Genomic DNA, 6,349 nt, shown 5'->3' with positions numbered 1-6,349 from the left:
TTGTTGAAAAACAAAATGTTTTGGATGGTGGTCGGTGTGGGGGAAGTTGGCCTTGGTGTGGGGGAGTTAGCAACCATGGAAAGTTGCATCTTATCTGGACCCTCTTAGCCCTGTAAAAGCTCTCAGGTGCAGTGCCCCATTGAGTGGTTCCGGCCAGGCCGAGCTTGAGCAACGTTTTTGTTTTTGGCAGCAGATGAGAGAACAGAATCAGACCCAGATAGCTGGGACTATATGGGGATCTGGGTAACACATTACTGCCACCCCAACATGTGCCACCCGCCCCAACTGTGAACACTTGGCAGCACTGCGCTTTATGTGAGAGCAAAGCTGGCAAAACAGGTGGGTTCCATGAGCGTGCCCTATGATTAGATCAGTCATTACCAACGGCATTGTTGAAAGCAAAGCTAACCTCTTATTTCAGAGGACCACCTGTACTGGAATGTGTTACTAAAGCTTAACAGCAGATGATTCAATCTCTGGATGGGAAAAATAGTCTTGGCTTACAGTGAGGATGTGTGTTTCCACTTATCATCTAATGAGATTGAGATTCACAGTGCTGCACAGCCACTGTGTTTATTTTTGTAACTCAGGTTTTATCAGAGTTGTTCAGCTTCCAACAATGTTGACTTCCTCCTAAGCGTAGCTGTCCGCTGTGCCCTGCCATCCTCAGACTTGAGTCCCATACATCTTATGCTGGCTGCAACTGCGAGGTTTCCTCCTCCTCATCCTCCTCCTCCTTCTCCCTGCTTTTTCTTCAGTTGACAGTTGTGTCAGGGACCACACATTGCGAAGGTGGAGCAAGGCTGTTGTACTATTCTGGCAGACAGGGTAACATATATTAGCCAGCCTACCGTATATTTCTGCTCTATCATCATTTATCTACCAGGCAGGCAGAGCAGAGGTAAGCACGGCTGTGCAGAGGCTTGTGCTCGTAAAGCACAGAGGCCCACCCCCATGACCTCCATTTCCCTCCTGGCTCACTCATCTCACAGCCTCAGACCTCGCTATGATGGCCTCTTCTGCAGAGGGCTCCCTGTTGGGCCTCTACCTGAATCACAGAGCAGAGCACAACCACAGCTGACTGGCCTTGGGACAAGGGCAGCAGGAAGGGGCCTCTCTCCTCAACTGAGCCCCAGGAGTACACAGGGACAAAATATAGTTTTACACAAGAGTTACAGATAACCTCTGAAGTCCTGTAGCCATGCACAAATGGAGTGTTCAGTGTGGGGCTAGAATCAAGTTTTCCTATAAAGTGATAAAATAGGTCAGCAGAAGTCAGATAATTCCAATCGTAGCCTATTTGTACTAGAAGGTGCCGTAATAATAATCAAAACATAACAGTAAAGTGATTTGTATCAGAAACCAAGTTTCAAAAGTAGATCACACACACCTATTCTTAAAGCAGTGGTAAAACATTTTTGGAAATATGTTTACTTACTTTCCTTACAAGTGTTTGATGTGAAGATACTAGGGGTGGGCAATAGGCTACTGCAAAATTCAGTTTTGATCGAATACCAAGGTGGGTGCCATGGTGATTAGATTATTTTTTTGAAGCCTTTTGCCTTATTGTTGTTTATTGGATAGCACAGGTAAAGAGTAACAAGAAAGGGGTAGAGAGGATGACATGCATAAGGGCCTAGCATCATGACATGGGTTGTATGCAGACTCTTGAAATACAAATGGTTACAACATAGAAGAGAGAAACTGATTCCTTTTTTTGGTATCAGTCCTACTGATGCTAGAATCGATCTTCAAAACCAAAACATAGTATCTGTAGTATTAATATTTTGATATCAATCCACCCACACTTGGAAGAAACTACTATTTGTTGGCTCAGTTTAGCTCAGCATAAAGAATGGAAACAGGGGGAAACAACTAGCCTGGCTCTGTCCAAAGGTAAAAAAAAATCCATCTACCAGCACCTCGAAAGCTCACCAATTACCATGTTATTGTAATATCATAACACAATGCTTTGTAATAACCGAGACCTCCTGGGTTTAAGTGGATAAGTTCAACTGTTTTTTAAAGATAAATTCCTCACACAGCCACTGGGGTGGATTTCCTGATCACTTCTACAGAAAAAAAACTTACATTACAGTGTGCCCTTTAGTTTAATATTTAGTGTTGACATCTGACATCTGTGTTTTTCTCAAAACAAGAAGAAAAATCTGTCATTGGGGTAAGATTATTCAACTTGTTCCCAATTAAAATCAACTTGTGTAAACGATTTACTTGAATCAAGTGTCGTTCTCTTGAGACTAGTGGAGAGATCTGCTTTTTCTGCCTTGTTTCAAGATGTTTACACTCACAGAGTTCTGTAACAAGAGAACCCACATTGGATCGAACAGGAGTCTCACTCCACTCACTGAAGTTTTATTTTGGTTTCAGAAGGAGACATTGTTAAGACTCAGTGCAATACTAAACAGGCTCTGACTGTGGTGATTTTTTACAGTGTGCTGGTCTGAGTGGAGCTTGCGACATGCTAGGTTGGGTATGTAAACCACAGGACTACAGAGGGCCTGGCACTCTCCCCTCCTGTGAAGCAGAAAGCAGGTCCATGTCAAGGAACGTGTGTGAAGTCCTGGACGAGCTGACCTGGAAAGAGCCAGATGGGGATTGGGGTTTAAGCACCATAGAGGCCTTCTGCAAACAACATGTGGAAAGGCTTTGGCGGCTAATGTAGCGTGGAGTATTTATGTACTGAGTGCAGACTTGACCACTGTCCGTCAGGATCTGGGGAGCAGATATGCCACATACAGCCACGACCTCTGCAACCATTTCCACAAGACCACCTCGTCTGGACCAGCCTACCCCCAACCCCATCCCCAACACCGCCCCGTTCTCCAGCCTTTCTCCCCACGGGACCCTCATACTGCTCCTGGTTCAGCTGTTTAGTGTACAGTAGCTCATACCCACAATCCTCTCTGAGCAGGTGGTCTGTCATAGGCCTCTTTGTTTTCCAGAGTCTCACATGGCAGCTGAGGACAGAGAACAAGAGGAACATACAATAATCCAGCACTTTAGGCTCTTTTGGCTGCCCCTTCTCTGATTTAATTCATTTAGTCAGAATGTCATCAGACTGGGAGAGCAAGGTTGACATAGTGGTTTTCTCAATGAATATTTCATTTGGCGGTTTAACATACTTTGTTTTATAATGCCTATAGGGCCATATTGAAGGCAACAGTGACTGTAGCAAGTTCTGCTTTGATGTTACTGTAACAAAATGTATCCTTAACATATTCCTCCTGATCTTTACGATATTTGAGCCTGCTCTGTAACTATTGTAATTTGTGGGGTTTGTGTGTTTGTGAGAGGTCAGGGAAAAGTGCCAAAAACTCTTAATTACATTTCAGAAACCAAAAACCTTCATGTTCACAAGATACTGAAGAATCAGATGAATACATGATTTAGACGACTACCTGTCAGTGTTCTGTGTTAAAGGGATAGTTTGGATCTTTTTAAGCGGTGTTGTATAAGGTACCATATTTAGTGTATCACATACAGTAGATGCCAGTCAGCATGCCCCCAGTTTGGAGAAGCAGGCTGGAGTCTGACACGAAAGCTGAGCACTGCCATGGGGTCAGCAACAAAATGGATTTTAGCCACCTAAAAAATGTCCCACCTAAAAAAAAAACATTAAAATTACCGTTTCTGTCAGTGCAGTCTGGTAGTTTTGACGAGAGCATACATATGGCACTTCCACATCAGAATGGGCTGTCTGATGGAAAGGTAAAGCTGTGAAAATACTCTGAATATAGCATTACACCTAAATTGTTATAGATTTTTTAGGTGGGACTTTTTTTGAGGTGGCTAAAAAGGCAGAACGCTGCTTAGCTTCTTTGTCTGTACTCTTGTCTACTTCTCCAAACTGGGGACATGCTGACATTATGTATGTGCATGTGATACACTGAATATGGATAAGTACTTCATACGACGCACTTAAAAAATTCTGAACAATCCCTTTAAATGTTTATGTGCCATACCAGAACCCATACGGACACTGGCCCCATAGCATTATTTTGTGTACAATTAAATGCTACATGTAGTCTGATTGACAAGAAATGTCCAACTTGACACAAACAAGTACTGTAACTGTCTTGAGACTAGGGGGCATGGTGATCATGTAAAGGACAATGCCAGTGTTGGTGCATGTTTTTTTAAGTAATGGTTATTTGATGTCTTGCAGAAACTTCAATGAGAAGATCAGCACATGTTTAATATCTGTACAATTAATATGTGACTACAACTAGCAACTAGTTAACTTAGCTAAGCATGAAGACCAGAAATGGGGGAAACAGCTGGTTCTGTCCAAAGGTAGGAAAAAAAAACATGACATTCATGACAATCAACACAGATTTAGAATGACAGAGACTTGAGTCTTACCCTATACTTAATGCAATGCTCTTACAGTTATTGATGACATCTTACTATTGTTGCTAATAGGCTGAATGCACTCATTGACCCTTTGAGACAAAAGCTTGAAAGTAATGTAATCCGTTACAGTGAAAATCATATTTAGTTTGAATTTTCTGCAACAGTGATGATAATATGTGTGTCGCAAACATTTCCAGCTATTCTGCTTTACCATCCAACAGAGTGACAATAAAAACAGACATGGAATAAAAAAGGAACTAATGGAAAGTTGGTAAAAACAACGTTCATGAAGCTAAAACTATAGCATGCTTTCAAAAATGATTAGCAGTAATATTAAATGTACAGTATGTGATGTGTCTTAAACATGCAGAAACACAGGTGTTTAAATGGCTGTGGGCAGATGCTAACTTGATTTTTTTCCTTTAGTGTCAGACACCATATTTCACTGTCGCTGTGACCCTTGTTTTCTTGTTCAAACTGTTTATACTACAACATTTGGGGAACACTTTGTATTATTATCCAATTTATCTCCAGATGTACGACAGTAAATTATCAGACTCCCTCAACAGAAGCCAACACTGTGGCATGTCGACAATTTAAATGTTGAGACGTTTCCCTAAAACCAAAAATTAGCTGCAAAAATGCTTCAAACATGACAGTGAAATTACTATTTTGTTTCCAATGGTGTAATAGAGTTGTCAAACATGGTTTAACTCCTTCGTCTTCTGGAAAAAAAATATATTCTGTGTGTAATTCACGAGCACAAGTGGGAGTGTGAATGAGCGGGATGCTGGTTGGCACGATACTCACTGATCCAGCAGTGGCAGAAATCTGAGAGTCTTTGCAGCAGAGTCTCTCAGCTTTGGTAAGATCAGGCATGAGTCTGCTTAATATGCAGATTGAGATGTTTATTTTATTTTAAAAGAAGATTGAAAGTGCATCAAAATATCATTGAAATCATTAAGACGTAATTCCTTTCTCTATTTCTCCACACTCAAATTCACAGAACAACGACTACTGTGGACTACTAATTGTGGGTTCATGTGCATTTCTGGACTTAACGACATGTCTTCTCTGCTGGAATAAATATATCCATTATCTGTGGTGACTTAATGGAACCAACTATGATCTCAGCTAACATCAAGCCAGTTCATAACTCCCATGCTACTAGCTGCTAATGTGTATATGTATCACCCCACCCATCTGTTGGCTCACACCTAAAGCACTACAGCTGGTGATCAACTTTCAGGCTGACATATTAATGAAATACAGCCGATGCTGTTGCTGTGAAGTAACACTAATGAAATCACATTTTTGCAACAGGGAGAACAAAAGAAATTACCATTCGAGCTTCATCGTCACTTGGAATGACGGAAAGCAGTATTAACTTGCACGCCATGTTTTTAAGAAATACAGCCAGCATACAGGTCAACCAGATAATGTGTTCCACTGATTTCATTTTAAACTTATGCATTATGTAGGAAAAAAAAGCCATTACACAGTGGTCGTGTTTGAGATTGGTTACTTTTTAACTCACTCTGCCAATAGTGGCTCAATTTGTTGGTGACTCAGCCTGTAATATTTAATATGGTGGTGCCTATAATTCTGAGGCTCTCTACTTCATAATTTCCCAGATGTAAATGTAAAAAAATGAGAGGCTGCATGGTTCATGGCAATATTTTATCAATGTTTAAAATCTTAACGGCTGTTAGGTGGGTATCTTGAATTAACCCACCAGCCTTTTATTTTCAACCACAGTAAGAGGCTAAAAGCTAATCTATATGCTTCTGAAACTAAATTGGAACATTCTAGTGATATTTTTTGAAGTATTGCCACTCTGAGTTGCACAAAGACCAATGAAATATGGCTTAACAAAAAGGCCTGAACAGTGCTTTATACAAAAAAAAAAGAAAAAAAAAAGATGTTAATAATGAACAAAAAAACTTAATTACCAGCTTGACATTCATCAGTCTTC

This window comes from Epinephelus fuscoguttatus, linkage group LG5 (genome assembly GCF_011397635.1).
Source record: "Epinephelus fuscoguttatus linkage group LG5, E.fuscoguttatus.final_Chr_v1".
In the NCBI taxonomy this organism is placed as follows: Eukaryota; Metazoa; Chordata; class Actinopteri; order Perciformes; family Serranidae; genus Epinephelus; species Epinephelus fuscoguttatus.
Note: the sequence above shows the minus strand (reverse complement) of the source record.